The following is a 12197-nucleotide window of genomic DNA, read 5'->3' as shown; positions in this document are numbered from 1 at the left end:
GAAATTGTAAAGTAGCTGTGCACACAGGTGCAGGTAGCATGTTTGTTTTTCCCCTTAAGTGTATTTAAAATTCTAACCTATTAATTTGTGCATTGCATGATTCAGTTAATTATGAAAAGAATTGTATTTAGAAATGCTTCCTAAGCAACATAAGCAAGTTAAGAACAGAGTCAGATGTGGGAAAGACAGACAATAGAGAGCTATAGATGTGTGTAAAACATAGAGATGGATGCAATTAGTGGAATGTTCAAAATAACGGTGGAGGATAAACTGACACTTATCTATCATTAGACATGAAGGGCAGTGAAATACACATCCAGAAGAAAATGCTGAATGGTCTGCTCTGTTGGAACTGAATGAAGAATGCTCTGATAAACATTTTTGTTGTCTGCTTCTGTTGTGGGGATGGTTTGGAAGGTAGCTGGGAAAGGAGGTCACCAAGGACTTAGTCAGAAGTTGTTAAGGCTAATGAAATACATGAGAGATAACTAAGACCTTTATGGATCTTTCTTTGTCTTCCTGGAAAGTCAGGATTGGGAAAACTGCTCAGGAAAGCACATGGCAAACCATTCTAGTCAGGTTTGCAATAGGGTGTTCTATGAGTTTCTGCTCCACCCCTCATCCTCAGCTCTCCTGTCCATGTAAGCCCCCCATGCACCATGACTGTATAAAAGGGTGCATGAAGAGGACTCTGGTGAGCAATGTAAAAGTGTACTGGTAACCTCACTTTTTCAGGTAATCCCCTATTTATGCCTCACTGAGGAGCATGCCCAGCACTGCTCTTCCTGTAAGGCTGCTTGTTGTAGTTCAAGACAGTGTTCCTTACATCTGGCTAAAATGTACCCAGAAGACCCAAGTGTTTCTCCTGCTGGAGGTCTGTGAGCTGCTTCCTGGCAGTGTTGTCAGCCTGTGAAGTCCTTACACAGAGTACGGAAGCATCTGGAGAAATCACATTTTCATAATGTAGCAGCAATAAGTCATCATTTGTTCCACTTATATCAGATCCACTCTGCAAATCTGATAGGAAGATTTCTCCCTAGGGATCTCATCCTACTTCCTTTACTTGTTCACTGAAGACCATGAGAACCATACAAGTGGGGTGAGCACTGTTTGACCCTTGGTAATTAAGATCACTTACCTTAATATGTTTGCTAGTTTGAACAGAAGAACCAAGCACAGTGACTTAGGACATTTACAGGGTTGGTTTACTTCATGCATGAAATATTGGAAGCCAATGTAAAACAACCTTTTAACGATGATTCTGCTCTTGAGCCCATCCCATTTCTTTATTAACAAATGACTGTTTTTCTTTTCTCTAAGGTGCTCTATGGGAAGCAGACACAGCAAACAGGAGGAGATAAATTTGTAAGCTGCGATCAGCTTTAGGAAACTTCTGTACAGAGACTGAGGTGCACTGCCAACACCAACATTGTTATGCTTGGGTTCTACCTAAATTAAGTAAGTTATGTCCAAGAAAGTAATAAATTATTTTAGTTCCTAATAAATAAGTACAAAGTTCAGGAAAAACTAATATAATCTGAACTTTATATTTTTTGAAAAAAAATCCCTGACCTTAGAGCTTCAGAAAATAAATATTTTTGCCACGTGGCAGTAGTTGTGAAGTAAATATGTCCCGCTGCTCTGATCTTACATCCTGTCACATTAATGTTTCAGAGCACTCAATATAAATATTAAAACTAATAGCTTCTCTCTTCAGCTATTACTCCATCATTCCCTGAAATCATCATAAAACATTCAAAGCCTTTTAGAACATTTACACACTTGAATCTGATGGTGGGGAAAGGAGACTAACAGAGCACAGCTCGCAAGCTTAAATAATAGTGGAAAGCTGTTTATGGAGTATGCTTTATTTATTCATTATTTCAAGTAAAGTTTCAGTTTTGATGGAGAGGAAAAAAATCAAAGTATAGCTGTCAAGGGAGAAGACTGAAGTATTGCTTTTCTATACTGTGGGCTTGTGTAAAAATATGGAAGAAAAAGGGGGTTTTTTGAAAAAAAAGCAGAGTCCATGAGAATCTCAGTCCAAGGTCAATCAATCTCAGGATTGTGGGTACGTAAACAGCTAATGGATTGTAAAGACACATACCAGTGTTATGAATTTTTAATGAGCAACTCTTCAGCACAGACCCCTATAAATCAATGATGACTTATTGGCTGGATCAATTATGCAAACTTTAAAACATTTAATGACAGGTAATGAACGAGTCTCTGGAGTCCACCAGTCAACAGTGTTTTGCAGTTGTAGTTACAACTACTTAAGTTAAAAGTCTGCAGGAAGCCTTTCCTCAGAAATCATTTAAAGCTAAACTCTGAGGTTGTGGTAAAGTGAAAGAGCGTGGTTGTGTTTCTCTTTGTGTGTAACCTCAAATGCATTGGCAAGTGGGCACAGCTGTTAGTGTACTCAGAGGAATTTATGTGATTTTTTTTTAACCAATGGTATGTTGTGGTCTTGGGAAACCTGTTTTCTCAAACTTTATACTTCAGGTTTTCTGCAAGGTATGCAGGTACAAAGGGTGCAATTTTCAAAGGAAAAAGGGTATGCTTGTGTTAGTAGACTAAATAGTTCTTTCTTATAATACTTTAATTTCGAAGTTAAGATATATGAGAAAGAAAAAAAGATTAAAAAAGGATTAGATGAGGGGAATGCCAGACTGTATTGCCATTAACTAGCACAAAAGGACTGAAAGATGAGTGTAGGCTGAATAATATAAGAGAAGACTTATGGAATAACTGGTGGCATTATGGTGGGTTAATTACTTGTTAAAATTATTATCCAATGAATGAAGAAGGATTTTTTTTGTGGATTTTTGAATTTAATAGTTATTTTAATTTTTAAACATTAACCTTTCTAATAGTCAATTTCAGATAATTCTGAAGATTACAGGAAAGTTGCAAATTAAACAGACTGTTTAAGAACAAGAGCAGGTGTATAAGCCCCTGATCCAAGATTTTGCTGTTAACTTAGTTAGGGCTTTACTCAGATTTATCAAGGCCTGCTGGCTGAAGCAGTGAATTGAGGAAGTGCTCTTTATTGCCATTTGCTTTACTTTCCTAAAGATAACAAATAAAAAGGAAAGCTTGGAATTAGGATTAACCTTCAGCCTCAAGAAACAAAGTTTAAGTCTTTAGTAAAAGTAGTAGAACTACTGTATTTGAAAAGAAACCCAAACCCAAACGTAATTTTCAGCTGTATTCTTTACAAGGAAACTGTGGCCAGGGAGCCTCTCAGTATCCTATGACAATATATCTGAATCCCAGCTGTTTAAACTCACCATTAAGATCTTGACTCTTTTTTTGCTTGCTGCCAGCAGTGATTCATGAGAGCTCCCACCTTCCCACAAGCCCAGAACCCTCCACTTGTGCTGAATAGCACCTTGCTCTGAAAGTTGCTTGGCAGTTGCTGGTGAGGTTTGGTGTGGAGAGGGGGATATTAAACCCAGCAAGAAGAGCACATTTGTCTTTATTTTTGCATGTCATGCTTGAAGTTTGGGATGCAAGTCATGCAAGGAAAGTGCAGTCATGAGAGATTGCAAATAAACTGAAGTGTCATCCAGGGATCTGTGGTAGTTAAAAGCAACTGCTATTTTTTATTTGTTGATGTGAACACAGATGAGCATTCTTTGATGAGTATTTATTACTGTTCCTCTTGTACTGGTGGGTGAAGTACACTACAAGAATTGAAAAGTTGTCTCATTTCACCAAGTTTCCCCAGGTACCTCTCTGTCCTCATGTGAAAATATTATTTGTAACAGTAAGATCAGTACGTGATGACAAATAAAGTTTCCTTCTTTCCCCAGCCCAAGAGAAAATGCACAGCAATGAAGCTTTCCTAAAATGTTCTTTCCATACTGATATAAATGAAACTAGCTTTTTGAGCACAAAATCTGACTAGGTGGTGGCAGGAAGTATTTATAAACTTGAGTATTTTGCTGAAATGAGGAATGGCCTAAATGTTGGTTATCACTCCCACTTTTTAAGTGGAACATGGAGAGATTGCTCCTGGTGGTTAAGGAGCTTGGTAGGACTACTGGGTAATATGCTTACTGTGGTCAACCTTTTATTCTGTCATCTGACATGCTGCAGAATAGGGCATTTAAACAAGAGCAGGACATCTTGAGGTTCATGCTCATATTTCATTAGACTTTTTAGCTACTTATTGATACTGCTGTCATTATTTTAGTGCCACTATATCAATATCTCCAGCAGCTTCATCATATCCTGTGTGGAAGTTCTCTATTTTTATCTGTCAAAATGGTCAGTTATTTTCCATTTTCCATATTTAGGGTCTCTCATTGGCTGTAAGCATAATTTGTATCTGCACTGTAACTATCATGCCATCTGACACTAAGAGGAGAAGATTTAAATATTATTACCAATGAAACTGCTTATTGCAGAGGAATGATACACCTCTTAAATGTTGATACCTTGGCTGTATGACTCTTTTTGGAACATGCTCAATAGAGAGAAGTAGAAGTTGGGTTAACTTTGTCCAAGAGAAGGAAGTTACTCTTCTAAAGCTCTTTTTTTACTTAATTAGTTTCTGTATGTGAAGAAGTGGTGGACACACCTGGATTGGTGTGTTACTTCAAATCTGAGCTGGGAGTCAACAGTGGTTTTTTTTTTTCCCCTCGTCATATTAGAGCCACCAGTTTTGAGGAAAAGCTGCAGCAGGTAATGGGAGAAGAAAGAAAAAGCCAGCTTGATGTGTTGATCCTTCTGGTTGTTTTCATTTGACTTTGCCTGATAGAACTTCTGAGTTTTTATCAGGTCTTTTCATATGGTTTTCTTCCTGACAGACACTCTCAGGTTATTCTAAAACCTTGGATCAAGTAAAGTAGCTAAGATGTAGTAAGTGGATTCTTTCATGTTGGAACTTCATTGTCAGATTTGCTACATAAAACAACCCCTCATTTCACAGAAGAAATAACACCATCTCTTTCAACATCTTGTTTTAGGCTTCTCAGTAGATTTCCTAAAAGACTGATGAACAAGATAATTTGACTGACACCAACCCAGTTTTTCCTGACACCCCACACACATGCAAGATCTGACAGTTGCCTTCCAAACATCTTTATGCCTCTGAAGTTCCAGTAAATGCTGCTTCTGGGCCCATCTACCCTGTGTGTTGCAGCAGCGGTGGCCAAAGCACACAGCTGGCATATGCCCTGTGTGAGAGTGTGAGTTTTAGCTTGCCCATGCAGCCATGACTGAGCTATGGAAAGTGAGCTGACAGAAAAGTCTGCAGAGTTAACAGAAAAGACACATCTGTAAGTGTTGTGTGTGTGTGCTAATTGCACAGATGTTTTCTACTGGACTATGTGGTAACATAACCAAAATGCCTCAGTTTTGTGTTTCTGTAGCAATTCTGAGATTCTTTGTCTACGCTATGGGCTAGTGAGCCAAATACTGATGTGAGACACAATGAATTCAGAGAAAAGTCAGTATCATTATGAGGCCAAAACCAGTTCCAGTGTCACACTTAACAAACCGTTTCTTAGGCAGCACCAAGCTCCTGTGTGTCGCCAAAGTGGCATATTTAATCATGGAAAGTTCTCTAAAACTTTGGTTAAATAGGGACAGATGAAGTTGCATAGCATTGGGCTTACACTCAAAATATAAACCAAATTCCAATCCAGTTGCTGTTTGGAGAAACTGTGGTTTAGTTTTTAAGAAATGGTGTATGACTCCTACTTGTTAGTGGGGGCTTGGGGGTCGTTTTTGTCGGTTTGGTTGTGGGGCTGGTTTTTTTTTTGTTGGTTGGTTGGTTTGGTTTGGGGTGGGTTTTTTGTTGGTTTTTTGGTTTTGGTTTTGGTTTTTGCTTTTTTTTTTAATGTTATCCACACAATGGAATTTCAACTGAAAAGGGAAAAAGAAAATAGAAAAGAAAAAAAAAAAAAGAAACAATGTGGGTGGGGAATCATCTCTGGCAATATTTTTTGCCCAGCTCAATCAAAGAATTGGAAATCTTATGACAGAAAGAAAGATTCTTCAATGATTTGCAGCTCAATATTCAAAGCAGAGAGCTATGGATGAAACTATTTTGCTTGCTGTCAGATGTTTGTCTGAAGTGGAATGCTGTGCCAATATAGACATGTCTATTTGCATATGCTTTTTCTCATTTTTAAAAAAGGTTTTCTCTGGGAGTTTATTTCTGGAATATTGACTTCCTGGTAAATCACATTCTTTCCTTGCACTAAGCTAGGAAGAAATCAAGTCTCCAGTGCTCAATTTGGCAATGTGTTTATTTTGCTGTTAGAAAGCATGTTTTTGTACTTTTTTATCTACTTCAAGAATAAGTTCATTAAGTAAAAGGTCTGGAGGTGATGACTATTCTTCACAAAAGAAACATCATGTTGAATTGCAAGAATTTATTGAGGTCAATGCTGATGTGAAATTGATAGAGTAGGTTGAATAGTCAACTGATTTTTCAGTATGTTTTTTCAAGTGCTCTAATGAAATTACTGTCACTCTTTTTGGAAAGTTATATGTGCTATCTTTCTTTTCATCAGAACATGTTAGTCTTACTTCTTCCTCATTTAGCAGGTTTCAATGTATGTAACCAAGCAATTAATCAAATTTTTTGCCCTTGACACATCCTTTTCTTGATATGCACATATACCTCCAGATCTTACTGGGTATTGCAAAATTAAAAAATTGAGGAAACCAAGCTGAGAGAGAAAAAAACTGAAATAGCTGAAGTTCTTTTCCCTCGCTTTTCCCCCAAGACTGATGGTTTTTTGGACACAGACACTCCCTTCACAGTGCCAAGAGTTGCAAGTCTCATTATTAGATACTGTGAAGTTTCTGCACTTCTTCTCAAGCCCATATCGGTCTTTCTGTCATTTCTCCTTGATGTTGGGATCAGCTCTGGTGTGTCTGTGAGCACTACATGTGTGCAGCCTTACACTGCTTTTCTCTCAACTCCCCAGTGCAGCTTGACCACTTGAGGGAAATGATGCTTCAGAACTAACAGTTCACCAGCCACCACGGGGACACTGACTGAGGAAAAATTTGTCTGGAGATTCCCTAGAGCATTACAAAGAGCTTTACAAAATTTTTCAGTCTATAGTGAGGCAGTGATCTGCACTGTTCTTGTGAAATGAGCTGCGTTTGCATGGACGTTGGCCATTGCAAGAGATGACCCTCACTTTCAGCTGCTGAGTAACCCTTCTTCCTGTTCTGTGTTACTGCATCCCAAAACCCAGCTCTTTGGGAGGTGGCTGTGTGGAATAAGGTATGTGAGATGAAAAGTTTGTTGTGCTTGCTGTCACTCAGAGCAGTGGCTATGACCGCTAGCTCTTCTGATGTGGGAGTTGGTAAATCCATGCCTGCCAGAGCTGGTTGGTTCTGGTATTCCTATTAATGGTGACCCCTGTGTTTGGGTGGGAATTCCATAGGTGCATAACACGAGTGTTCTCCATGGCTTCTGGCTCATATAAGGACAGCTTCATCCTAGCTTGGAAAAGGGTTAAAGTGGAAGAATAATGTCATGGAAACGGCAGAACTGGTAAAAAGATATGTAAAAACATATTTGCTGTAAAGTCAAACATAATCATCTGCAGGTGAAACTTGAGCTCTTTGTTAGTGTGGAATTTTGCCCATTTTTCTTGGATTCTATAATTTATTGTGTCTCATTAAACAACTTAAATCAGGGAAATGAATCCTTGAATAACTTGGTGTCTGAGTAATCACAAACATTGATTTATTTTTAAACATCTCTGTGAGATGAATAGATGGTGTGACCCTCATCTCATGTGCTAATGCCGAGACTTCTACTCAAAAATGGCTATAGAATTTTTTGGTGCCCAGCAATGCCTTGACTCACTGTACCTGAGAGAACGACCAATCCTGAGACAGAGCTGTAAGGACCAATCAGTTCAGTCACAAAGGGTTGACAGTGTGGTCTGTCCCTTTCCCAGAAAAAAAGCCATTGCAGCCAATCTGTCCGATCAACTGCAGTCTGAGTGCACAGTGAACACAGAGTTTATCAGAAGGCCTTGTCTATCTGTGTGTAGCACAAGTGCACAAGTAAGTCCATCCTTGGAAAAAGAAGGTGGCAAAAATGAGTTGTGGGTTGGATGCATTGTTCTAATGGAGCTACCCTTCTGTTAGCACAGTTTTGAAAAGAAAAAAAAAAAGAAAAATATTCAGTTTTGACCAAAAAAATGGCTCAGTGACAAAGACGTTGTAACATAGAACACAATAGTAAACTATTGTCCTTCAATGTTTAAAATATGCACCTTTTTCCAAATTCATCTACTTTTTCCTGGGTACTAGATTTTGTTATAACTTCTGTCGTTAGAGATCTGTATTTTGAATACCATTTTTTTCTAGGTCATTGCTAGCACCTGATTGATTTTTAATAACTACACATAAACATGGTGTGATCCAGACGTGTCAATAAAAATTATATTTTCCTCCTTTAAGGAAAGAGAAAAATTTCAAATTTTTGATGCTCTTCTTGAAAAGTAGTCATCAGAACTAGGCAGTACATATAAGCAGTGACTTCATCAAAGCCAGAGCCACTTTTGAGCATAATGAAATAATTCCTTATCACTTAAGACTTTTACAATCAGAAAAACTGTAAGAGAAACGTGCCACTGAAATACGGCCATGTAATGATCCTCACAGAGAAATGGGCTGGAGCACTTTTATGACCTGTGCTCCCATCAGTCTCTTCCATACTGAGCATATACAGAGTCTGGAGTGCTCTCTGTGTAGGTGACTGGATCAGCATGCCTTTTCAGCAGACGGATTCAGGCGGGAGTAAAGGTGGCATGCACTACATGTATAGCAGTCAAGGGAGATGGCAGTGGCCACCACCTTAGATTGAGTTTGCTGGAATAGGCTAACATGGGGCCAGAACAAAAGCAAGCAAAGGAGCGTCACTTCCTCACAAGTTAGTGTACTTAGTGGGAGGGGAAGGAAAACAGGACAGGTTTTGATATACAGTAACTTCTTACTAAAAAGATTCCCCAGTGAAACTCTGAATTAAGTTATGCTGTTTCAAAAATGGGCCTTAAGTAGGAATTGAAATTTGCCATCTGGTAATCACGGGACACCATAATTTCAGTGGACGGGTCACATGCTGGAGTTGTGTAGCATGAGCATTGTAAGGCCTTTTTCTCTTTTTTTTTTAAATATATTATCTGCACGGCAGAAGTGAGAAAAACATTGTTCATTTAGGCTTTTTGGGTTATGGCTTTTAGTTCCAAGGTATTGAATCAGAAGGACACTTGTTAATGATGAAATGTTGGTACATATGTTCAGTTAACGACCTGGTAAGATGAAGCATGAAATCTTTCTCCTTATTTATTCGTATTAATGCATAAAACCATCAGGATGCACTGTGCCTGAGGAAGAAGGCAGAGTCAGTTCTGAGGGGTTTTCAGTACTGAGGCCCATTCCTTCAATGGTCCATGTTTATTCATCAAATGGGGAAATACTCCCTGTGTCAGAGGTATTAGTCATCAGTATGTGCAGTAAGTGTTTGTACAGTCAGACCATCAGTAGAGGTCTTTACTGGAGATTTTGGGGAGAGCTACTTTCTTTACATTGGCTCTGTCAGATGAGTGTTAACTTCCTCTGAATTCAAATGTAACAATGATCATTTGATCGCTAATAATATGTTGATCTCATTTGGATTTATGTTTTATTTTTCTCTTCTGTGCATCAGCCCAGCGATGACAGGACTCACAAATTGTAGAATACAATCCAAAGGATTACTGGTAATTTCTGCAGGAAAGGTCCAGACATCCTAACATCCTCCTGTGCAGAGAGCCACCAGCTAGCTCTGAATGGTTCTTGCTGCAGGCCCAGTGTCTCTGGGTGGCTCTTGCTCTCCCCAGCCCAATGAGACTGCCCCAGTCAGCTGAGAGATTTACCTGTTACCATCCCAGTCCTGGGTCAGTGCTCTTGCAGTGTGTCTCTACAGCCTGCACTGTGCTGTGCAGACATACTCCTGGTAATCCAGCTGTCAATGCTGATGCTGATTTAGGGACAAGGGATCAACTCCATATTGCATATTAAGCCCAGAGGCTCACTTCTACATTTGTGGCTATGACTGACTCGCATGAACCTGACTTACTCATGCTCTGCCTGGAGAAACTGGTCTGATTCTATCTAGGTTGAAATGTCCTTTCTTCTTTTTAAATTGATATTGTTTGCCATGTTTCCAGGTTTGGTCACTCTTGCAGCAGGTAATTAATGCAGTTCAGAGCGATGTAGTTTTTATTTTTGATGAATCAAAATTTCCTAAGAAAACCCTTCACTTGATGTTGAATGAAAAATTCTGTCTGACTTAAAACAAGATATTTTTTCCTTTGTTTTTATAGGGTTTGAAACATTTTTTTCCTTTTATTGCAATTTAACTGTGTCTCAGTACAGTATGATTTCTTTCTAGAACTGGTTTTTTTTTGTAAGCTTCATTCCCTCCCCTAAAAATAATTCACTGAAATGGGATTGTTTTTCTGCATTGCTATAATTTTGTAATACTATAGACAAGTCACTTTCATCACTTTGCTCCTCCTTGTGCCAAACAAGGGTGATATTACACAGCTGAAGAATCTGATGAGCCTTAATTCATTGATAGCTGTAGCATGTTTCAGAATGGTGTCATATTCCCAGGAATATTCTCAGTTGCATAGATCTGCTGGGCGATATTCAGAGTTAACACTAAAAGACACTAAAGAAGAGCATAATTTTGTGTTGACAAAAAAAGGCTAAGTGCATGGCACTCCCTGCTGATGCTTTAATTTCACAAATCCTTGTCTGCAAACCTTTTTAGTTCTAAATTTCTGAAGGATGGCTAGGATTTTAGCTGACTGACTTCTATTTGACTTTAAAGGGAGATCTGCATTTTAAAACACCATGCAATATTTTGAAAAGTTCCTCATGATGTCCAGACTAGTATCACATTAAATCTGTCCTTGGCAATGGCAAATGATGTTATTAATATTCAGTTGTAGCAAGATGGATTCAAACAGGGGGAGGGTAGGGGGTGTTCTTCGGCATGGTTCTTGGTTGTTAAGAAAGTAATAAAGCTTCCTTGTCTCTGATTTTATAACGGACAATAACCATTAACTGATCAACAGAAGAAATGTCAGGTGTGGAATCAATGCTGATAGAAAAATATTTCCTCTGTTTACATTTACGAAGGATCACTGATAAAACCTTTGATCCCATTAAGGATATAAACTCTTCACATATAGTCGATGACAAGTCTGATGAGCTAGCTGAGCTCCACCAGCCTCACTGTGCTTAGTGAATGTTCAGCTAAAAAGGGATCAAATTGACTCATGAATTTCAAGATTCCTAGGAAATTACCATTGTGAGGTGACCCAGTTTTTTGATTAGTGTCATGAAAAGACAGGTCTCACTGAGCAATAAACGTAATAATGTCAACCATGCGCTTAAGTTCTTCTCTCCGTTATACACATTCGCTTTCAAATTGTTTTGTCATTTTAGCATAAACTGTACCACTTGCTTTCATCTGAGAAACACAAGCTTAGCATAGTTCTGTGCAGAAATCAAAGATGAGCATGGAAAAAGGGCCCCTCTTTGCCTATTGAATCATTGATCAGACAAGCACAGTAGATATTTGCATGGATTCTTAGTAGTTAGGTCTCAGTAGCTGCCTTAGATAATTGTTGGAAGGGAAAGAAGGGAAGAACAGCAACCTTAGGTATTTCATCCATCTGTTTTTCCCGGTAATGACACTTTCTTATGGGTTACCCCTCTCACTTCTGTCCTTCTTCAAGCACAGAGGAGTCACCAATTGATAATGATACTGATACCATTATCCCTTTGGAACCATCTAGTTTAAACCAGGAACAAGAAATAATTAAATGAACTGCCTTCCCTTGTTAGCAAATGTTGAGGGGAAATTGTCTGACTGGGCCAGGGGGATCTTGAGAGAGAGAAGAAAAGCAAAGGTTCAGAAATGCTATCAAATCTGAATTGTGGTGGGACTGATTTCACACTGTATTATTCCCTCTTCAAAAAGCCATTTGATTGAATTGGAAAATACATGTGACAATAGTATGAACTCTAAAAGTTTCAGGAAGTCTTCACAGTGACCAGGCTGTGGTCAGTCACTGGCTGTTAGATGAAACCAGTGTTTCCATCTTCCTATGTCATTGAGGGCTCATCCATCCCAATAATTTTTTAGGATGCAG

The sequence above is a fragment of the Coloeus monedula genome, assembly GCF_965178545.1.
Source record: "Coloeus monedula genome assembly, chromosome: 9".
Lineage (NCBI taxonomy): Eukaryota > Metazoa > Chordata > Aves > Passeriformes > Corvidae > Coloeus > Coloeus monedula.
Note: the sequence above shows the minus strand (reverse complement) of the source record.